Source organism: Aotus nancymaae, unplaced genomic scaffold (genome assembly GCF_030222135.1).
Source record: "Aotus nancymaae isolate 86718 unplaced genomic scaffold, 86718_ANA_hifiasm-v0.15.2.pri h1tg000059l, whole genome shotgun sequence".
Classification (NCBI taxonomy): Eukaryota; Metazoa; Chordata; class Mammalia; order Primates; family Aotidae; genus Aotus; species Aotus nancymaae.
Genome location: NW_026988473.1, coordinates 21,583,645 through 21,608,695, shown reverse-complemented (window position 1 = coordinate 21,608,695; position 25,051 = coordinate 21,583,645).

The window sequence follows — 25,051 nt, the reverse complement described above, 5'->3', positions numbered from 1 at the left end:
TATGGGTTTGTGGCCTTCCATTGGTATTCTTACTCTGAATCCCATGAATGTTGTGGAGGGAGTCTGGCAAATAAGCATATATTGATTGTTTCAGGAAAGAAAATCATTACTTAAGTCAGAAATGTCTCAGAAGATTATAAACATAGTTTATATCATATTTGAAATTCTGGTTATCCTACCTACTTCAAAAAAAAGATTTGAAGTAATTTATATCAAAGGACTACAGGAAATCAGACAAAATAGCACAAGGAAATTTTCAACCACACACACAAAAAAAGGACAAAGAAACATAAAAATGGAGGCTGATAGAGTTTATAAATAGCAATAAATGGCACATGCACTTAAATCGACTCTGTTCTACTTATACTGAGAATCTTAAAAGCACTTTTTAAGTCACATGGCTTTTATAGACCAAAGAATTATATTAAGTGAAAATCTTTCCACACTCTGAACGGTACACGGAGTGAAGCTAAAAGACTCCTCTGTGGTCCCATTAGCATAATTGGATATGCAGTTCTCCCTACCTGAAATTTTTTAAGAGAAAAAGGAAGGACCAACCAAAAGACAAACACTCCCAGGTAAACTCCATCCTGGACAAGAAGGCTTTTCAGCCTGTGAATATCATCTTTCCTGCAGTAACCACACATGAAAGTACACACAGCTAGAATCTCAACTATAAGCTGGAGAAGTACAATCTACCTCTGGAGATAACTAGAAAATAATTCATCATTATACACACTATGTTTCTAAAACATTTTTAAACAATTTGCATTTACTAAACAATGTAGTTATAATTTTTATTTTCTATCTTAATAAAATGTAAAATGTCTCTTTTTGTGAACTCTGATAAAAAATACTTTTTGTATTGAAGATTAGTGCACATGCATTCAGAGTAGAGTGAAGAATATATTTATACATTTGTTTATTTCTTAATTCATTTAATAGTCATTGAGGGTGTGGTTACCATAATAAGTCATGCAGAGAGTGAGGTGCTGAGTAGAAAATATCATACTTGACTCAGCAGTCTTGGAGCCTATAGTACAGTGAGAGTCAAAAAACATTTCCTGTACAGAGCAGATATTAAACATTTCAGGCTTTGTGAATAAAGAGGCAAAATTGAGGTGATAATGTAGATGCTTAGATAGCCAGAGAGAAAACAAATTTCTATGAATTTTGTCTGGAGCCATAACAAACAAACAAAAAACACAGGGTTGGGGAGACAGATTTAGTCTACAGCTATTGTGTGATGACACTTGGTGTAAGTGTGTAGTCATCCTTGACCAGTAGCAAAAGCTAGGCCATAATTTATCAAGATGTTTTCCCCACCCATTTATTCATTCACTCATTCATTCATCTTTCACATTGTGCCAGACCCATATAAAGCTTAATTTTAGTGCATCCTAACACTCTATTTTATTTTCATACTTACCCATTGAATAAGTGTAATATGAAAAAAAATTCACACACATTGTCCCAAGTAATCCATGCACCATAACACTGAGAAAGTATGAGCTTCAATTTAATGATGAGGAAACTTAGAGACATTCTTAGAATAACGATGTCTTAAAAACATTCTTGTTGACACTAAAAATGTGTTTTAAGCACAGCCTGGTGTGGTCTTTCTTGGTCTTTTCAGCAGACAATAGGAATGCAGTGGGAGAACTGCACCTTTTATTCAACCATCCAGTTAATCATTGATCCATTTATCCATTTGTCCATCCATTTCTTCATTCATATTTATTGACATTCTACTATATATTTAGCACTGAGTATAAGATATATACCTAGCCACAGAGAACAGATTATCCAGTGCCTTAACAATTGATGCCTATCTCTCCTGAAAGGTAATGTACAAGCTTTTCTCAAGAAAAGGCTTGAGAAAAAGAGTAACTTGAGTACTTGGGATTTGGCTGGTCATTGCTTTTTCCTTGGACTTGCTTATGTATTCAGATGAGCAGGTCATCTATACACACCCACTCACACCCAACCCCTCCCTTGTTAATAAAATATCTGAAAAACAATCATGATGTACTGCCATTAGCACCAATATCTATCTTTAGTTTGAATGTCCTGCTATACAGAATGATTTTAAATTACCCATTCACATTCAACTTTAAGTCAAACAATTCCCTGAAATAAATCTGTCACAGCTCTGGTCCCACTCAGCTCCTGTGGGCTCTTGCTGTAGGCTTAGCACATTGGAAAATATTTCTTGCACAGATTGGAGAAAAACAACTTGGAAATGTTCTCTTTTCTAAAATGCATGAGATAATCAGCATAAAAGTTGATTGGTAATAAAAATCATCCTTTATTTGTAGTTGTCTAGATGCCATATCACATCTTAATACTTTATATGCATTAGTGCACATAAATCCTCACAGCCTCTATATGATGAAGTTAGGCTATTATTTTCATACTGCAGATAAAAAAATAGAGTCCTCCAAGCTTAAGTTGCTTCATTTATAGTGGATAGTGGAAGCCAGATTCAAACAAGCATTCTAAATCCAGGAGACTGAATTTTAGCACTTCACTATAGAGCTGTTTGCTTAGTTGCTGCTCTAGGAAATATTCTTTCCCCTGAAGGAAATGAAAAAAAAAAGTTGTGGCAACAGCTTAAATAAACTAATCATGCAGAAAGAAAAATGCCAAGCTACTAATGTTGATCGCCTGGGACAGATGGGTAATGATAAGTGTCATTTTTATATATCTTTGCATTGTACTGGTTTTCCTGTTACAATAGGATGTATTAATTTTGTAATTTAAACAGAAAAACCTGAGAACAGAGATCTATTTTTAAAGAGAGGACAAAGAAAGGGAAAGACAAGAAATGAATAAAGAAGTGAAGAAGACTAATAATAGGATTAAGCATGGTAGAAATTTCAATATGGATAATGAAGTATAGTTGGGAAAAATATAGAAAATTGCTATAGATTGAATTGAATAAATGGATGAATAAATGACTTTCAGATATATGGGTTAATTTTTTCATGATAAAAGACAAAAGTATCAAGATTTTAGAATTTACTTAATTACATTTGTGAAAGAATAAAGCTAGTTTGGAGAGTTATTTCCATCCTCTAGCTTACAACCCCTTAAGTTATTATCTCACTGTATGTTCACTAGAAATATCCAGGAGCCTAGTTACAAGATTAGACCATCTAGCTAAAGCTACATGTGAAGCACTTCACTCTGCTACACTGTTTATCTTCCCTCTGCCCCAAGAGACACACAGATCAGAGGAGCCCGTGATGATCATCAACAAAATTCAAACTTCTGTCTTCACTGAAGCTTCTTTCTTTCTTATTCCGGGAAAGGCATATATCTATCTCATTCTTAAAGATGTCCACTGATGAGAAACAATGACTTTTCTTATTCTTATATTCTAGGTCCCATCTATGTTCACAGTCTGAAATATATTAATTACTTCTAGCCTCAAGAATTATGATACCCTTTTAAATTCATTATCATAAAAGCACATAGTGGACAACTGATTACTACCCTCTGCACAAGTAGTCGGTTTATATTCATATTCATTTATATTCATTAAGCCATAAGCAGGTATTGGTTAAGTGTGAAATCACATGACAAATGGTATGCCTGTATGGTATTATACTAATTTGGGAAGTGAATTCTAATTGCTCACATGCAGTTATGAGAAACTAAATTTCCATGCATTGTTTTGCTATTTCAAGCCCATTCAAACCTCCATCAGAAACTTCATACTTGGCTTCTATTGATAGTCCATTGGGTTTGTCCTTTTATAGGCTCTACCTATATAGTTACTAAGGCATTTAGACCAGCAGTTTTCAACCCTAGTGTACAAGGGGATCTTTGATAGAATTACAAGGGTATCTTTAAAAAAAAATGATGTTACCCTAGATAAACTCAATCAAAATTGCTGAGGTATGCATCGGGCTTGAATGTCACTGTTTTTTAGAACATCACAAGGTGCATCTAATATAGAATCAGAACTGAGAAAGGATGAGTTAGACATTTAAGTGGGAAGCAAAGTCTAAGGATAGAATCTTTAGGGGGAAATGATCTGGGTAGGAGCTTTACTTATCTATACTCTTGGATTATAAGGCAAAGAAAAAAATCCTTATTGCTCATTATTCTAAAGGGAGATTTGGAGCTTGTTCAAAAACACTTGGAAATATATGGAAAGTTAAAATATATGTCAAGTCAAAATCCTCAAAATATTAGATATTAGTTTGAGTGAATTTTGGGCACATTTCAACTGGCCTGCCAACTTTCAAATCCTCTGCAATTATTATCCAAAATGTACTTGAAATCAGCTTAATTTATTCTTTTATCTTCTCTTTGTAACTATAGATGGAAGTAGAACGCAATGTAATTGTGTTATTTCAGACAATAAAACAAATCATCTACCACAGAGAAGTGATCATGCCATTTAAATTTGTCATGGTCGCCTGAGCCACCTGTCGTCTTTTATTTTTAGGACCTGACTATATTCCCCTAATAACTCTAGTTGAAAAAGAATCATCAACACAGCAAAATAAGTATTTCTTCAGGAAAACTGCATGCAAGTGAAGCATCTAATCAACATGTAAGTACAATATAGGATGGTGTGAAAGTTTCTAGGGAACACTCACATTTAAAAGAAATTAGCTTCATTCAGTTTTTTTTTTTTTAACATAAAGGAAAGTTTTTTAATCACAGCTCATTGGCTATATTTCTTTTGATGAGATTCTCCTTGTTAATTCACTCAGACGCAATTAAAAATATTAGGCTGGGTGCAGTGGCTCATGCCTGTAATCCCAGCGCTTTGGGAGACTGAGATCAGGAGGTCAGGAGTTCAAGACCAACCTGGACAGTATGGTGAGACCCGTCTCTACTAAAAATACAAAAATTAGCCAGGCATGGTGGCGGGTACCTGTAGTCCTAGCTATTCAAGAGGCTGAGGCAGAACAATTGTTTGAACCCAGGAGGCGGAGGTTGCAGTGAGCCAAGATCGTGCCACTGCACTCAAGCCTGGATAACAGAGAGAGACTCTGTCTCAAAAAAAAAAAAAAAGAAAAGAAAAGAAAAAGAAAAAGAAAATATATTGAAGGTATTTTTAAAATTTTAAAAATAAATTCTGCAACTCAAGAAATACTGAAGAAATCTCAAAGACAATATTTTAAGTCATAGGGGAGCGTCCAATGTGAAATTTTACTTACTCATGAATATCATGATGTTTTAGCCTATAATTACAAACAGGCAGTGTAAATAGTGGAAGGAATGTATTCTTAAAGAATGCAGATATGGGACTAGAAGCCCAACTATTACAAATCCTTTAATACTCTTAATAAATGCTCACAATTGGGAGAGACTAACTAGTTTCCATCCTTTACACAAAGTGTTGGCAAATTTTCTATAGAGTCAAATAGTAACATTTTAGACTTTTTTTTTTAAGTCAGAATCTTGCTTTGTAGCCCAGGCTGGAGTGCAGTGGTGTGATCTTGGCTCACTGCAGCCTGCACCTCTGGGGTTCCAGCGATTCTGCTGCCCCAGCTTCCTGGGTAGCTGGGATTACAGGCACGTACCACCACGCCCGGCTAATTTTTGTATTTTTAGTAAAGATAGGGTTTCACCAGGTTGTCCAGGCTGGTCTCAAACTTCTGACCTCAGGTGATCCGCCTGCCTTAGCCTCCCAAAATGCTAGGATTACAGGCATGAGTCACCGTGCCTGGCCTATTTTAGACTTTTTGAAGCATACAATCTCAGTTGCAACTACTCAACTCTGTTATTATAGCATTAAAGGAACTACAGGTGTTTCATAAAGAAATGGGCATGGCTGTGTTCCAATAAATATATTTACTAGCAGTGGTCTTTGGTAGGTAGCTAATAGTTTGCAAACACTGGATTTAATTAAATTGTTTAAAAGTAAAATTCTGCCTCTTGAAACCTGACTCTTAAAAAGTGGTTTCAGGGCAAAGATGAGTAAATAGTAGGGAGAAGAATATTTGGAAGGAAATGCCCATAAACTAAGAGCCTGAAGGCATGCAACAAAAACATCTAAGTTTTACAAAAGTTTTCTTTTAAATGCATTAGTATGATTCTGGAATATTTACTAAGTGATGCGTGCATTTTACTTTAACATTTATTGAATCTTTACATGAGATTCTTTGAAGTTTTAGAAAAATGTAATTCCTTTTTCTATCTCTCAAGACCCCCACAGCCTAGAGAAAAAAAAAAGTGAACTGAAAACTCTGTAAACTGCATCATATTAGACATTTTCTAAGAGTCTTCACACTAAAAAACATACTACTTGGCAGAAATACGACTGAGGCCAGGAGGTGAAATCTCAAGAGCCCATATTAACTCAGCTGTTTACTAAGATAGTCATTAGAAGTATTGTGAATAGAGAACTTGGTATCAACTTTGCAAGAATTATAAACTCTGCTTTTTACATTTATTCCTTTCACATTAATAATGGATTTTCAGGGCTACACTGCCGAGGTCTCTGTTTCAGGTCACTGAAAGGATTAGGTAACTCTGAGACACATTTTCCAAACACAAAAATAGTTTAGGACTAGATTTTCTCTCGCACTATGTGTGTGTGTGTGTGTGTGTGAGAGAGAGAGAGAGAGAGAGAGAGAGAGAGATTAACCTTTGTAGAGCGTGTTCTCTTTTATGAACCTAAGAAAGGATGTGCAAAATTATGTTATGGATTTATTTACTGCTTTTTTCAGTTCCTTAAGAGACATTTATCAAACAGGATTTAATAAAAGGGTTGTTTTATATAAGCAGAATGTATAGTAGAGTTTTTATTTCTTAAGAATAGGCATTGGAGAAGGGAAATTAAGGAATATATAACTCTGGTTCTTATTTTCCTGCCTTGGGTGGACTCTTCAGACTCGTTCTTTATTTTTCTCATTGTGGTTAATCTTAATATTGAGGACAGTCAGGAAACTTGAGGAATGTAAAATCAAATTTATAAACCTAAGAGTGGTCTGAGCTGAGAATTCAATAAATGTTAGCTATAATAACTTTATTAAGATTATATGAATAATAGTATTATCAATGATGTAGATATACAAATGGCATATTGAGAAACAACTGTTTCTTTCAGAACAAAAGGGAAACTATATTAATGAATAATATGGTTTTAAAGTTTTAACTTTGATACTTAATTTTGATATTTTGAATCTGTCAGAAGCAAGTAGAAAAATTAATAAAGACTAAAAAGCATATAACTGGGAGTTTTCAACTACGAAACTACTAGAAGAGAAAAACTATTTTCCTATACATACACTAAAAAAGTTTTATAAAAATTTGTGTTGGGCAGCAGCAAAAGAAAGGAGAATAAAGTGTGGAAAAGAAGAACACATGGATTTATGTCCACACATGTATATACTCACCAAAATATTAGAGTCATGCAGTTTAAAAGAAGTCAAAAAATTTTCACGGAAATTTGAAACTCAAAAATAAAGGCTAAAATATTGTATCTAGTAACTGAGTGGCTACTAAAATAGCAAAAATACTTAACATGGAAAAGGTGAATAGCTGGCATTAGAAAAAAATGTAATGGTTTGATGATGTTCTACCCCTTTCCTGCTGTTTCCATTTCAAAATGACAAATGGGCAAATTTAGAAGGGTGTGGACTGATCCAAGGAAGGTATGGCTGCGTAAAGATAGAATTTGTCAAAATGCTTAAAGGAAGCACATAAAATAAATATTTTTAAAGCAGAACATTTTCCACAGCCATGGGACAGCTGATTGAACGTCTCCAGGTATAAAATAAGCAACTATAAAAATAATTTTTGCAAACATGTTCATGCTTATGTTTTTAAAACCCAAGAAAAAGTAAAAGTAAAAACTGTATATATTTGATGCACTGGATACAAACAGACATAGTATAGGTGCTTACCGAATTCTAAGTAATCAATTAAAATATAGAAACTCCAGATCATAAACTCCGGAAAGAAAATTTTCCATATTGTAATATACTCAGAGGTATGTAATGAATGATGATAGTCTTCCTCCTGGATACTGTGCTAGTAATCATCCAGTCAAAGAACCAGAAAGAAACTGATGTAGAATCCAAACCACTTAGTGTTAAACTTCCAGATTGAAAGATTGTGATTTTTAAAAAATTCTGTGTGTGATTAAAAACTTCTTATTCTTTTTTGCCTTTACTGTGTCCCCTACCCAATTCTGACATTTATTATGTTGATCCAGGTGAGGTTACCTGCTCATGACTCTATTTTTTTTCATAGTTTAATGATTAGAATAGACATGTTTCTCTCTGTCATGTGCTCCATGCAAGATAAACCCAGTCATCATGACAGGCAGAAGGTTCCAGCTCTCTTTCCATAAATATTTTCAAAATGTTACTTATTAATACATAAGTAAATTTATTATTGTGATAAACATAATACTGCTATGTTTTGCTATGCCAGCATAATCAGATAGCTTATGAATAATATTTTATAAAAAATAAATTAGAAATCATTGTCATTTCCTTACCAATTTTAATATTTTTTTTGAACATATACCAAAGCATTTTAAAAGGCTTTCCAAGATTTGGATTAATAATATACAAGATGTCACTAAACATTGGGTAACAGGCCCCTGAGACGGCAGAGATGTGTTACTTCATTTCTTGTGTGTGCCTTGGTGTTCCTGCAAGATGGTTACCTGTAATCTGGTCTCCAGAGGTTTTATTTATTCATACTGCAGCATCCACTACTTTCCTTGAATTTCTCTTCTGTGGTCTAATCAAAAGTATAAAATCCTGCATTCCTTCTATTCATCATACTTTTTATCTGACTGCACTGGAATACTGCAACTGTATTCTTTTGCTCTGAGATATTATAACATCAATTAATAAAGCATTTAGTAGATGATAACCTAACTTCATTCTCATAATTTAATTTGTTCTTCCATTAAATGCAATTTGTATTATATACTAAGGGATGAAAGAACTTCCTAAAATGGATTAGTTAGCTATTTAGGAAATTTATCAAAAGCATTTTGTTTTCTATTTTTCAAGTCACAATAAACAAATCTGAATGTAGATATCATGAGTCCGTGATTCTTCAGAAATTTCTCTTTATTGCCTACTAATTGTGGGCTGCTCGTATGATATAGGTCAGAAAATGCAAAGCTGTTCTATCTATCTATCTATATACTTTTTTTTGACACAAGGTTTTGCTTTTGGTGCCCAGGCTGGAGTGTAATGACACTATCTCAGCTCACCGCAACCTCTGCCTCCCAGGTCCAAGTAATTCTCCTGCTCAGCCTCCCGAGTAGCTGGGATTACAGCAACGTGCCAGCATGCCTTGCTAATTTTTTTGTATTTTGAGTAGAGAGGGAATTTCTCCATGTTGGTCAGGTTGCTCTCAAACTCCCAACCTCAGGTGATCTGCCTGCCTTGGCCTCCCAAAGTACTGGGAATACTTACAGGTGTGAGCCACCGCGCCAGGCCCATTTTTAAAAAAATTTAAGGCATCTTCTTATTTCTTCAAACCTAGAGATTTATAACTTCACTGACTTAGCATTGAATTCTCATGAATTAATCATTTTGATATGAATTTTAGTTTATAACTATTTTTCTTTTCTATGTTACCTTATTGCCTATAAAGTCTAAGTTCCTTAGACTGCAACTCACCTGTCCTATATCTTCTTTCAATTAACATCAATCTCTACTAATTTCTCTAATTCCACTAACTTTAAAAAAAACTCCCCAGACTAGAAGAAATTCCCTTTCTTTGCAGTATCACTTATCCTGCCATTTTACCTTAGAGCAGTTAACACAGCTGCAATTAATTATCTGTGTCACTTGTGTTTTCTTTTTGGCTTGGGACTCGTATTTAAAGAGATAACCTGAGGGCCTACCACTCGGCCTTACTTACAGTAAAAACAACAAATATTTCTTTAGTGGCTGTTGAATTAATGTTTTTCTCTTCCTCCTCACACCTATGAAATGCTGTTATTTCTCACAGTTCTTTCTTTTCCCCTCTGAAATACTACGCAAATGTATTACCTACTATGCAAATGTATTGCATAGTAGGTAAGTTCACCCACTCTATTAGTTTTCACTACAAATTTTACATTGATGACTGTGAGATGAATATTACTAGCCCAGAAAAGCTTCCTATTGGACAGCTCTACTAGGATTTCCCACAGGTATTCAAACACCATATAATTAACATTTGGCATTACCTTCTGAGTCAGTCCATGGGAGGTGGTCCCTGGAGAAACTCCAACCAGCCTGCCCACTGAGACGGAGCCTTGGAAAGTTCACGACTTTTGCAGCAGGGAGGAGCCTGAGCCTGGCCCCTCCTCTTCCTGTGTGGAACCTGGGATTCCGACCTTCCAGCAGTTCTAGCGTAGGGACTCTGGCCTTGCGAGAGTCCCTGTTTCCCTCACTTTTTTTTCCTTTTCCCCCAGTAAAACCCTGCTTTACTCATCCTTTATACCGTCTGCGAGCGTAGAGACTGACAAGAACCCCATCTTTAGCTGCACTAAGGAAAAGTCATGCAACATTTTTGGTGCAACGTGAAGGCTCAAGAAGCTCTGACTGAAATGGGGACTCAAAACCCTTCGCTGCTGTTACTACTAAGCTTTCTCATCCTCAGAATTCTGAGTGTGGGGTAAGTCACGCCACCTCCCCTCTCCCGCAGCTCCCCGGCCTTTTCCTTCGTTTTTCCGGCCCCACTGGTGAGCAACAGCTCCCTCCGCTCCCTGATGGAGCTGGCAGGCTCGGCCCAAGGGTTCCGCACTGCCGACTGGAATTAAGCCTAAGGGGTTTAACTCCGTGGGTCAGTAATTAAGCCTAAACTTGTCTCTGGTGGAGGAACTGCTTGCATAAGAATAAGAGGTTGCACTTTTAAACTGTTTCTTTTCTTTCTCCTTCTCTACTCTGTCAGCAAGCTAACTTTTAAAGTTTTTTTTTTTTTTTTTTCCTTTAGAAGATGTTTTACTAGGCTAGCCTCTACCCTTGTCCCACCCCCAACTATCACTGTATTCTCTGCAAAGTTTTGGTTGTGAAATCAAGCATCCAACTTGTTTTACATCCTGAGGGCATGGCTGTAAACTGCTGGGAAAGCTTAGTTTATAGCAATCCTGCCTGAGGGGATGAGCCCTCACAGCTTAGATATCTGCATGTCTGCATGTTTTCCTAGCCCTGTCTCTTTTTTTTGAGATGGAGTTTCACTCTGTCAGCCAGGCGGGAGTGCAGTGGCGGGGTATCAGCTCACTGCAACCTTTGCCTCCCGGATACAAACAATTTTCTTGCTTCAGCCTCCCGAGTAGCTGGCATTACAGGTGCCCGCCACCACGCCCAGCTAATTTTTGTTTTTTTAATAGAGACACGGTTTCACCGTGTTGGCCAGGTTGGTCTGGAGCTCCTGACCTCAGGTGATCCCTCCGCCTCGGCATTCCAAACAGCTGGGATTATAGGCATGAGCCACCATTCCGGGCCCCCAAGCCCTGTCTCTTAAACGGCCCGACCCAGGAACTGGGTTTTTTTCTGCCTGTCTGTATACCGTGTGTAATGTTTGTCAAAAGACTCTAATTAATTTGGCTTAAAGACAAGCACTTGGATCTAATATTTATTTATTTATTTCTATTATATTTTAAGTTGTGGGGTACATGTGCAGAACATGCAGGTTTATTACATAGGTATACGTGTGCCATGGTGGTTTGCTGCATCCATTACCCTATCATCTACATTAGGTATTTGTCCTAATATTATCCATCCTCAGTCCCCCCACCCCCTGCTATCCTTCCCCTAGCCCTCCACCCCTACAGGCCCGAGTATATGATGTTCCTCTCCCTGTGTCCATGCATTCTCATTGTTCAACACCCACTTATGAATGAGAACGTGGTGTGGTTTTCTGTTATGGTGTCAGTTTACTGAGAATGATGGTTTCCCGCTTTATCCATGTCCCTGCAAAGGACATGAGCTCATCCTTTTTTTATGGCTGCATAGTATTCCATGGTGTATATGTGCCACATTTTCTTTATCCAGTCAGTCATTGATGGGCGTTTGGGCTGGTTCCAAGTCTTTGCTATTATGAACAGTGCCGAAATAAACATACATGTGCATGTGTCTTTATATAAAGATTGATTTATAATCCTTTGGGTATATACCCAGTAATGGGATTACTGGGCCAAATGGGTCCAAAAGGACCTATTTCTAGGTCCTTTAGGAATTGCCACACTGTCTTCCACAATGGTTGAACTAATTTACACTCCCACCAATAGGGTAAAAGCGTTCCTATTTCTCCACATGCAGCATCTGTTGTCTCCTGATTTTTTAATGATCACCGTTCTAACTGATGTGAGGTGGTATCTCAATGTGATTTTGATTTGCATTTCTCTAATGGCCAGTGATGATGAGCGTTTTTTTCATATATTTGTTGGCTGCATAAATGTCTTTTGGGAAGTGTCTGTTCATATCCTTCACCCACTTTTTGATGGGGTTGTTTTTTTCTTGTAAATTTGTGTAAGTTCTTTTTAGATTCTGGATATTAGCCCTTTGTCAGATGCATAGATTACAGAAATCTTTTTGCATTCTGTTGGTTGCTGGTTCACTCTAATGATAGTTTCTTTGTGCAGAAACTCTTAAGATTTATTAGGTCTTATTTGTCTGTTTTGGCTTTTGTTGCTATTGCTTTTTGTGTTTTAGTCATGAAGTCCTTGCCTATGCCTGTGTCCTAAATGGTATTGCCTAGGTTTTATTCTGGGGTTTTTATGGTGTTAGGTCTTATGTTTAAATCTTTAATCCACCTGGAGTTAATTTTTGTATAAGTGTAAAAAAGGGATCCAGTTTCGGCTTTCTGCATATGGCTAGCCAGTTTTCCCAATACCATTTATTAAATAGGGAATCCTTTCCCCATTGCTTGCTTTTGTTAGGTTCATCAAAGATCAGATGGTTGTAGATGTGTGGCATTATTTCTGAGGCCTCTGTTCTGTTCCATTGGCCTATATCTCTGTTTTGGTACTAGTACCATGCTGTTTTGATTACTGTAGTCTCGTATAATAGTTTGAAGTCAGGTAGCATGATGCCTCCAGCTTTTTTTTTTTCTTCTTCTTCTTCTTAGGATTGTCTTGGCTATGCGGGCTCTTTTTTGGTTCCATACGAAGTTTAAGGTGGTTTTTTCCAATTCTGTGAAGAAAGTCAGTGGTAGCTTGATGGGGATAGCATTGAATCTGTAAATTACTGTGGACAGTATGGCCATTTTCACTATATTAATTCTTCCTAACCATGAGCATGGAATGTTTTTCCATCTGTTTGTGTCCTCTTTTATTTCCTTGAGCAGTGGTTCTCCTTGAAGAGGTCTTTCATATCCCTTGTTAGTTGTATTCCTAGGTATTTTATTTTCTTTGTAGCAGTTGTGAATGGGAATTCACTCATGATTTGGCTCTCTGTTTGTCTGTTATTGGTGTATAGGAATGCTTGTGTGTTTTGCACATTGATTTTTGCTGAAGTTACTTATCAACTTAAAGAGATTTTGGACTGAGACGATGGGGTCTTCTAAATATACAATTATGTTGTCTGCAAATAGACAGTTTGACTTCCTCTTTTTCTAATTGAATACTCTTTATTTCTTTTTCTTGCCTGAATGCCCTGGCCAGAACTTCAAATACTATGTTGAATAGGAGTGGTGAGAGAGGGCATCCTTGTCTTGTGCTAGTTTTCAAAGGGTGTGCTTCCAGTTTTTGCCCATTCATTGTGGTATTGGCTGTGGGTTTGTTGTAAATAGTTCTTATTATATTGAGATGCATTCAACCAATACCTAGTTTATTAAGAGTTTTTAGCATAAAGGGCTGTTGAATTATATTGAAGACCTTCTCTGCATCTATTGGATAATCATGTGGTTTTTGTCTTTGGTTCTATTTATGTGATGGATTATGTTTATAGATTTGCATATGTTGAACCAGGCTTGCATCCTAGGGATGAAGCTGACTTGATTGTGATGGATAAGCTTTTTGATGTACTGTTGGATTTGGTTTGCTGGTATTTTATTGAGGATTTTTATATCAGTGTTCATTATGGATATTGGCCTGAAATTTTCTTTTTTAGTTGTGTCTCTGCCAGGTTTTGGTATCAGGATGATGTTGGTCTCATAAAATGAGTTAGGGAGGATTCCATCTTTTTGTATTGTTTGCAATAGTTTCAGAAGGAATGATACTTGCTCCTCTTATACCTCTGGTAGAATTCAGCTGTGAACCCATCTGGTACTGGGGCTTCTTTTGGTTGGTAGGCTATTAATTGCTGCCTCAATTTCAGACCTTGTTATTGGTTTATTCAGGGATTAAACTTCTTCCTGGTTTAGTCTTGGGAGGGTGTACATGTCCAGGAATTTATCCATTTCTTCTAGAGTCACTGGTTTATTTGCATAGAGGTGTTTGTAGTATTCTCTGATGGTAGTTTGTATTTCTCTGGGATTGGTGGTGATATCCCCTTTATCATTTTTTATTGCATCTATTTGATTCTTCTCTCTTTTCTTTATTAGTGTGGCTAGTGTTCTATTTTGTTGATCTTTTCAAAAAAGCAGCTCCTGGATTTATTGATTTTTTTTGTAGGGTTTTTTTGTGTCTCTATCTCCTTCAGTTCTGCTCTGATCTTATTTATTTCTTGTCTTGTGCTAGCTTTTGAATTTGTTTGATCCTGCTCCTCTAGTTGTAATCATGACATTAGGGTGTCGATTTTAGATCTTTCCTTGTTTCTCTTGTGGGCTATAAATTTCCCGCTAGACACTGCTTTAAATGATTCTGGTATGTTGTGTCTTTGTTCTAAGCGGTTTCAAAGAACTTATTTATGCCTTCATTTCATTATTTTTCCAGTAGTCATTCAGGAGTAGGTTGTTCATTTTCCATGTAGTTGTGAGGTTTTGAGTGAGTTTCTTAGTCCTGAGTTCTAATTTGATTGCACTGTGGTCTGAGAGAATGTTATGTTTTCTGTTCTTTCGCATTTGTCAGGAGTGTTTTACTTCTAGTTATGTGGTCAATTTTAGAATAACTATGATGTGGTGCTGAGAGGAATGTATGTTCTGTGGATTTGAGGTAGAGAGTTCTATAGATGTCTATTAGGTTCATTTGGTCCAGATCTGAGTTCAAGTCCTGGATATCCTTGTTAATTTCTCTCTCTTTGATCTGTCTAATATTGACAGTGGTGTGTTGAAATCTCCCACCATTATTGTGTGGGAGTCTAAGTCTCTTTGTAGGTCATTAAGAACTTGCTTTATGTATCTGGGTGCTCCTGTATTGGGTGGGTATATATTTAGGATAGTTAGCTTGTCTTGTTGTAATGATCCCTTTACCATTATGTCATGCCCTTCTTCGTCTCTTTTGATTTTTGTTGGTTTGAAGTCTGTTTTATCAGAGACTAGGATTGCAACCCCTGCTTTTTTTCTTTTTTGCTCTCCATTTGCTCTCCATTTCCTCCATTCCTTTTTTTGAGCCTATGTGTCCTTGCACATGAGATGGATCTCCTGAATACAGCACACTGATGGGTCTTGACTCTTTATCCAGTTTGCCAGTCTGTGTCTTTTGATTGGATCATTTAGCCCATTTACATTTAAGGTTAATATTGTTATGTGTTAATTTGATCCTGCCATTTTGATGCTAGTTGGTTGTTTTGCCCATTAGTTGATGCAATTTCTTTTTTTTTTTTTTTTTTGAGATGGAGTTTTGCTCTTGTTACCCAGGCTGGAGTGCAATGGCGCGATCTTGGCTCACTGCAACCTCTGCCTCCTGGATTCAGGCCATTCTCCTGCCTCAGCCTCCTGAGTAGCTGGGATTACAGGCATGCGCCACCATGCCCAGCTAATTTTTTTTTTTTGTATTTTTAGTAGAGACGGGGTTTTACCATGTTGACCAGGATGGTCTCGATCTCTTGACCTCATGATCCACCCACCTCGGCCTCCTAAAGTGCTGGGATTACAGGTGTGAGCCACTGCGCCCAGCCCAGATGCAGTTTCTTTATAATGTCGGTGGTCTTTATAATTTGGTATGTTTTTACAGTGTCTGGTACTGGTTGTTCCTTTCCATGTTTAGTGCTTTCTTCAGGAGCTCCTGTAAGGCAGGTCTGGTGGTGACAAAATCTCTCAGCAGTTGCTTGTCTGTAAAGAATTTTATTTCTCCTTCACTTATGAAGCTTAATTTGGCTGGATATGAAATTCTGGGTTGAAAATTATTTTCTTTAAGGATGTTGAATATTGGCCCTCACTCTCTTCTGGCTTGTAGGGTTTCTGCCAAGAGATCTGCTATGAGTCTGATCGGCTTCCCTTTGTGGGTAACCCGACCTTTCTCTGTTGCTGCCCTTAGTATTTTTTCTATCATTTCAACCCTAGTGAATCTGATGATTGTGTGTCTTGGGGTTGCTCTTCCTGAGGAATATCTTTGTGATGTTCTTTGTATTTCCTGAATCTGAATGATGGCCTGCCTTGCTAGGTTGGGGAAGTTCTCCTGGATAGTATCCAGAAGAGTGTTTTCCAACTTAGTTTCATTCTCCCTGTCACTTTCAGGTACACCGATCAAACGTAGATTTGGTGTTTTCACATAATCCCCTATTTCTTGGAGGTTTTGTTCATTTCTTTTCACTCTTTTTTCTCTAATCTTGCCGCCTTGCTTTATTTCATGGAGTTGATCTTCAGTCTCTGATATCCTTTCTTCTGCTTGATCCATTTGGCTATTGAAACTTGTATATGCTTCATGAAGTTCTCGTGATGTGTTTTTCAGCTCTATCAAGTTGTTTATGTTCTTCTCTATGCTGGTTATTCTAGTTACCATTTCATCTAACCTTTTTTCAAGATTCTTGGCTTCCTTGCATTGGGTTAGAGCATGCTCCTTTAGCTTGGAGAAGTTTGTTATTACCCACCTTCTGAAGCCTGCTTCTGTCAATTCGTCAAACTCATTCTCCATCCAGTTGTGTTCCCTTGCTGGTGAGGAGTTGTGATCCCTTGGAGAAGAAGAGGCGTTCTGGTTTTTGGAGATTTCAGCCTTTTTGAGCTGTTTTTTTCCCATCTTCATGGATTTATCTACCTGTGGTCTTTGAAGCTGGTGACTTTTGTATGGGGTCTCTGAGTGGACATTCTTTTTGTTGATGTCGAAACTATTTCTGTTTGTTAGTTTCCTTCTAACAGTCAGGCTCCTCTCCTGCAGGTTTGCTGCAGGTCTCCTCCAAACCCTGCTTGCTTGGGAATCACTGATTCGGACTGCGGAATAGCAAAGATTGCTGTCTGTTCTTTCCTCTGGTAGCTTCATCCCAGAAGGGTACCTGCCAGATGCCAGCCAGAGCTCTCCTGTCTGAGGTGTTTCCCAGTCAGGATACATGGGTGTCAGGGAGCCACTTGGGAAGGCAGTCTGTTCCTTATTGGAGCTTCAGCACTGTGCTGGGAGATTCAGAGCTGCCAAGCAGGGACATTTAAGTCTGCTGAAGCTGAACCCACAACCACTCCTTTTCCCAGGTACTCTGTCCCTGGAAGGTGGGGCTTTATTTATAAGTCCCCGATGGGCTGCTGCCTTTTTTCAGAGATGCCCTGCCCAGCAGGAAGGGAGTCCAGTCACTGTTGGCCTACAGAGGCCTTGCTAAACTGCCCTGGGCTCCGTCCAATTGCTGTAAAACTACCTGTGACTTCTTTACACAGGTGAGGTTAAAACCGCCTACCCAAGCCTCAGTGATGGCGGACACCCCTCCCCCACCAAGCACGAACGTCCCAGGTTGAGCTCAGACTGCTGTATTGACTGCAAGAATTTCAAGCCAGTGGATCTTAGCTTGCTGGTCTTCATGGAAGTGGGAGCTGCAGAGCCATATCACTTGGCTCCCTGGCTTCAGTCCCCTTTTACAGGGAAATGAGTGGTTCTGTCTCACTGGTATTCTAGGTGCCACTGGGGTATGAGAAAAAAAACTGCTGCCGCTAAAATGGCCACCCAGTTTTGTGCTGGAAACCTGGGGTGCTGGTGTAGGCACTGGAGGGAATCTCCTGGTCTTCAGGTTGTGAAGACCATGGGAAAAGCACAGTATCTGAGCAAGAGTATCAGCAAAAGTCCCTAATGGCTTCCCTTGGGTAGGAGAGGGAGTTCTCCAGCCCCTTGTGCTTCCTGGGTGAGGCGACACCCCACCCTGCTTTGGCTTACCCTCTTTGACTGCACCCACTGTCTAACCAGTCCTAATGAGATGAACCTGGTACCTCAGTTGGAAATGCAGAGATCACTTCCTTTCTGCATTGCTCTTGCTGGGAACTGCGGACTGGAGCTTTTTTTTTTTTTTTCTGGTCATCTTGGCAGAAATCCAGGATCTAATTTTTTTAAAGGGAAGATAAAATCTGTAGTACCTTTCACTTCCTATAACTTTAATCTTCCAGAAATAAAAATAGCCCTAAAGACTATTAGTAAAATACAGGTCAGATGCAAGGTTTGTGAAGTGTTCTAAGGTTACAGACTGCTTTTTGTGTTTTGAGAACTATTTGACTTGGCGGCTTTGCAATTGGTAAGGCCTGGGGACATACAGAAGTAACCACGCTTAACTAAGAAGGCAAACCTTGGCTGCAGTTAGCACACAATTAAAGCAAGTTACCAAGTTTTACCTTAAAGTTAAAAATTGCTAGGAGTTAATTGAAACTACTAGAAGTAGATTTACATGCAAGGTGTTTAAGAACAGTAAAATGGGTTTTTAAGAAAAGTTTATAAGAAGGCATGGAAATGTAAACTTTTGTCTGGGGTTAGAGGATTGTTTTAAGAAAAAGCTGAAAGTTCAAAGAAGTGGTGGAAGAATTGTGGAAGTTAATCTTCCAGAAGAGGTTATCTGTGTAAGCATATTGACTAAATTAAAAAAAAAGATATTTATAGTTTTTCTGTAAATTGAGCATTGAAATAACAGCATGACAAGATTTTCTTAAGGTGCTAATCTGCTCTTTAGCAAAATTTGTAAAGGGTTATAAAAGGTATTTGCTTCTGTAAAATTTCTGCAAAATAAGTAACTTATGGCAATCTGAAATTCTGTTTCATAATATCAAGTGTTTTAAACCTCTAACATTTTAACAGCCTTTTCAAAATCAAACTTCAGTCTCACAGTTGCCTTTCCTAACACCTGGCTTTTTGAATACTTCATGGGGCCCCTGAAGTGTCCAGATAAGAGAGGTAAAGAGGACTATTTGACACATTTAGGTACATGATATTGCCAAAATGATGCTCCATCTTCTTTAGGTTATATCTTGGTGAATAATGCTAATGTATGTTCCAAAATTATATAGTATTTCTAAAATTCTAATGTCTAAGTGTATGCCATTGATCATAACTAGGGTTGTTATGTTAAATTATTGTAAACCAGAGATAACCAAACTTCTTTGTCAGTCGTGTTTCTGACTGTAACTACCCTGGACATTTTGCTAGTCACTGTTGTCTTGTTTTAATCCTTTTCAAAACAATGGTTTATAATAGGCTGTAAGACTTTGACAGGCGCTCTGATACAATTTCTGATTGTGTTTGAAATAATTAGGTTTCTGATAACTTTGGAGATTGTGACATTGGAATGAAGTAAAATGTACAGGACTCATAAAAAGGTGAAATGTTCATGAATATCAAGCAAAACAAGATTTAACTAAATAGACTGAACTTAGGAAGTTGAGCCAATCTTTTTGACTTTTGCTTGGAATATTGGTGACCCTTGTTTTGTTTTTCAAAATCAAGGGAACTTATTTTGAATGATTTATGGCTTTTACTAATTAAGTAAGGTATACTCCTGTGGACAAAATTTGGAGCATGTTTGTTTCTCTCTGCCTGGTTTCTCTAAAATTCAGAAACTTTCTATGTGTATTCTTAATTTATAGTTGTTTGCATCAGTGCAATAAGAATCCATTTTTCTTTTGTAACAGAACAGAAAATCATTATTTTACCAAGGCTTTGACTGGAAGGATATGCTTTGCTTTAAGGAGTCAATCTTGACTTGCACAGCTGATAATAGCCCAGTGGGGAAATTGGCCTCATACCCTTGCCTATGCAGTCTCTGTACAGGGTTAGGGGCAGTAAACAATGTCACTTTATAACACGTCCTGGAGCTCCAAGTTTATCTTGGGACCTTAAGAGGAGAGGATCACCCAACTCACAGGTATTTGAGGATGCAAACCCATAGTTGGGCTTGGCTTTGAAGATTCCTTGTGGAACAGATTTCAATCAAAGCCAATCCAAAAGGCAAATTTAGAAATAATTGTTCTTGCTGTACTTTATGGAAATAATCAAGTATAAGACCAAAGTCTGTTTTGAAAAGCACTCAGTCCTATCATAATTGGTTTTCTATAAACATGAGATCTGGAGAGAAATCATGCTTCAAAACGTTATCATATATTTGTCATTAAATTCTAAACTCACTAGTTGTTTTTAAGTTTTCCCCTACATTTTAGACTAACCCTGCTTGTTTCTGTGAACCAACCAGCTATCTCTGGCTGCATCTCAGAAAGAACAAAAGGGATAGATAATGTAGAAATATGGATCAGTATTCTAGTTTTGAGCAATTATTCTGCAAATCCTTCCAGGTGATGGGAATAAATAGGTTGTCTATTACTTGTAAGTTTCCTTTTGGGAAAGTAAGACCAAGGGAGCTAAAGAAAGCCAAGCACCATGAAGACAAATCTTAGCAAGCATATAGCAACCGGTTATCTGAGTGTGTCACGAGACATCCTTTCTTCTTTCTTGTTGGAGGAGGACTCTGTTCCACACTTTCACCTTAGCATTTGTCTTATGATAAGGAGTTCATGCAACCTCCCGTGAGACACAATTTTGTCCCAAACTCAATTCCAAGCTTCAGATCAAAGCCCCAGGAAGGAAAACTGGATCTGAGGGATTCCGAAGCAAATGACAACAAAGGTTAAAAGGCACAGTGTAGGTGAGTGTGGCTGATTCCCACCGATTAAGCCAACCCCAAGCTTCATGTTTCATGGATAAAAGCCACATTAATATCCGTGGCATAAATGAGGTCTAGGGAACTCTAAGGCTACTGACAGTGGTGGGAAAGCTAGGTGACAGCGGATAATTCCTGTTCTCTAGACCCCCCTGCTTCATGGGTGCAAGTCGCTTTAACACTCATGGCACCACCTGCCAAGGTCACTGGAACTTGGGCATGCAAAAACAGAAGGGAAAGAGGTCACTCTTCCTTGTTTCCCTTTCGTACCCCAGGTATCTGCTAAGAAGAGAAGGGAAACAGGACAACTGCTCTCCTCTTTCTAGATGAGTAGCATTCACCTTCAGTCTGTACTCCTTTAGAATGCATTCTGAACCCTTGGGACTCCTGTGAAAAAATGCCTTCTTTTTATTCCTTTATCCTCCTCAGACCTCTCTTCACTAATAAGTAATTATGTCTCCATACTATGAGACACTCCCTCAGATGCATCCTACAAGCTGGAAAGAGTTAATTTCCCAAACCGTAAACTGGTTGGCTTAGGATTGAGCTCAGAAGGGAAACCAGAAGCCCAATATGCCAGCAAAAGGGTAAAGTTTTCTTTTACTAGTCAGGCTATTAGCTTTCCTCTCAACTATGTAAACTGCTAAAAGACCTCAGAATTTTTCAGGTCTGTGTTTACCCCTCCCCTTGTTTTGTTTTGATACATGTTTTTTAATAGCCTGGTTTGTCTGTTCCTTCAGGCCATCAAACTCCAAACAGTAATGCAACTGGAGCCTTTGACAATGCCGCCTTTTGCTGGGAACCCTTACATAGGCTCTAGGGAAGCTCTGACTGCCCTTTCCGCAAACAGCGCCCCCTGTCAGCAGGAAGCATTTAAGAACAGTTTTCATCCTTATCCTTAAGCTAGTGACAGTCAGATGCACTTCTTTAGAGAAGGGAATGAGATAGCCAGATGGGAGGGGGTTCCTGAAGAAACTCCTACCATCCCGCCCACAGAGGTGGAGCCCCGGGAACTGTCTGATGTTTGCAGCAGGGAGAAGCCTGAGCCTGGCCTCTCCTCTTTCTGTGTGGAACCGGGTATTCCAACGGCCTGGCAGGAAGCGCTTTAGTGGAGGGACTCTGGCCTTATGAGAGTCCCTGTTCCCCCCTACCTTTTTTTTTTTTTTTTTTTTTACTCAATTAAACCCTGCTTTACTCACCCTTTAAACCATCTGCAACCCTAAATTTTCATGGCCATGGGATGGACAAGAACCCTGTCTTTAGATGAACTTAGGAAAAGTCCTGCAACACTTCCTTTCCCAATCTTCAACTGGGACATTTTTTTTCAACTAGCTATAAACATTATCTTCTAATTACTCCTTACTCCAACCCCCATTATTTCCACTAGTTAACAAAGGTAAGAAACCTTGATTCCTTCTCTTCCTCTCATCATACAATGAGAGGTCTGGCTAACTCAGTTTATTGTTTTTAATTGGACCTTAACTTCCACCAATTATCTCTGTACTACGATAGTAAAAACAGTCTCCAAAATGGGTTTCTCTCTGTCCTAGTCTTAATTCTTTTTTCTTCTGCCATGCTAGGAACCCATTCAAAGCTCAAATCTGATGATGCCATGCAACCATTTAGAAAATGTTAATATTTCATCATTATCCATGTTAAATTCAGTAGGGTCAACATGCCATACAAAGCCTTAAATCATTGTCTTTGCTTTGTCTTTAGCAATCTTCAAATTGAATGTTTTGTTCTATTATAGAAACACTAAGCCATTTGCAGTCTTCTATCATCATGATGTTGCTTGTTCCTTGACTTCTCTGTATATGTTCTGGGAAAACTAACATTTCATCTTCTACCACCTGGCTCACTCCTATTCATCCAATAGGGCTCAATCTAATTTGCTTTTATTCATATAAAAAGCAAATCTGATTACCTCTCTTCCAACTACAGAGCCCAGGTCTGTTTCCTTTCTCTCTGCTTATATAATATGTAGTACCTCTTCCATTCAATTCATACTGTATTTGCAATATTGTTAACTCCTTGAAGGCAAAAGCTGTGTCCCTTATTTTTGTATTAATAATAACTTTATTGTTGCCATAATAAAAACACTCGATAAATGTTCCATGAATAAATTAATGAATATATTTAGAAATGAAGTGACACAGAATTGGGTCAAGGATTTAAAACTAACCATTCATTTCATATTAAAAGTTCTACAACTAGTGTTCCATTCTCAAGTCTGTCACTAACAAATATTGAAGCATACGGGCTTAAATTTGTTAGGACACTTAGTTGGGATAATTAGATTTTTTTTAATTTAATACTGTTCATTTGAGTTGAATCTCCAACTTTCGGAAGTGTCTTGCTTTAGGGGCATGTCTTCTGTTTTTTTCTATTTCTTAGCTACTTGGCAAGTGAGAAGTGGTTGCAGCCTAATGGTTATCGCTTAAAAAGTTTAGACAACTTTAAATAGTGTGTTGTATTCTAAGAAGGATGAATTGGATGATTTTACTGACTTCATAAAAACAATGTGCATAATGAGATGTTAAAGAACTATTGAAGTTAGTAAAGATAATTTTATTTTTTTATGGAAAGGGACTAGAATATGTTGGTTTAGCGACTGTGGTATTCAGGGATATCCATCAATGACATTTGATTAGAATATAAAAATGAATCATAATTTAACCCTAAAATAAAATATCTAAAACTGTATAATTGTGATTAAAAGAGTGTTGATTGATTTATTTTCATTTTTGAATGCTGGCTGATCCATAATGTCTTCAATTTGAAGTTCCTCTATGAAATTCAATAATAGTCAGTACAAAAATAGTTTAAACATTGCCACATTAACCAAGCTAGTGCTTCAAAGGTGCTGTCCTACCCATTTCATTAATAAACTTGACTGAAGAAGAGTAAGACTGACATTGATTACCAGAATGTATCCCAAAAGAGAAGCCAGTTTCCAGGAGAATATAATCCAATAGAACACAAGAAGTAAAATATTCTGAGGAGAACATTAGTAGTTTTCTGTTCTGAAAAATAAATGCTGTTGCTTAAACTAGACTTGCTAATAGCCATCTGAAAGCTCCAATTCTCTTCTTTTACCTTTGGTTTTCTTTCTCATTATTGTGTATGGGAGACTTTACTCTCAAAGTCTTCATCCTTACAATGGAGATAATGATACCTACCTTAGAGGGCTCTGTGAGAATTAGAGATGATATACTGAGGTGTCCTGCAAATGGTAATTATAGTGATATAATTGTCGATATTCCCAGACACTATCTCTTCCTTGAGAGCAAATTGTTTCACTGTTTCAGTTGCACTCCAAGGAGTGTTGTCTAGAAATAATTCTAGGAAGTTTGATATTGCTGTAATTTGCTCTTGTCATAACTTTGCCCGAATTAGAAACAGGTATACTAGCCATTGGTTACTTGTGGTCAGCGCTACCTGGCATTGTTGTGAACAGTGAGATAAACACATTAATATGAATTTGAAGATAAAGGTGACAGTTACCAGAAAGTGAGGTTATGATAATGGAGAGTAACTATCTTGATTTGCCTTAGACCAAGGGATTTCTGGAATGCAGGGCTTTCAGTATTAAAACTAAGAACATCTGTGCAAATTGAGATGAGTTGGTCACCTTATCTTTTGGACATGACTTAGTTTTGTTCGTTGCTGTATATCCAGAGCTTCAAACAGTGCCTGGTGTTAAGTAGGTCCCTCAATTTATATTCACTAAATGAATCTATTCTAAAATAAACATAATAATTTTTTCACCATTTACTTCTTTTGCTTCTCCAGTGTTGTTTCCCCACCATCTCTTCCTTTCTATCGTGTTTATAGATTCAAAACATCAGTAATTCCACACACAGACATATGTGCTAGTTGTGGAATAGCTGATGCTTGAATTTGAAATACTTACCTACCATTGCTTCAAGGTTCAACAAATGAGAAAATAGGTGAAAGCACTTTCTAAGCTACAAAGCATATAATTTTTACTTTTGAATTATTGTATCTTATGAATGCCCAATGGTATCCCACCAGCTTCCAAGAGCTCATAGTTTATTTCTGACATTAATCTAATTGTCAATTTTTTACTCCTTAATGTTACTGCTTGCCTTGATTACTAAAATAGCTTTCAAGTAATAGTTACTGATCACTCTCAGGGTTTATAATAAATTGAGTTTTACAAAAGTTTAATG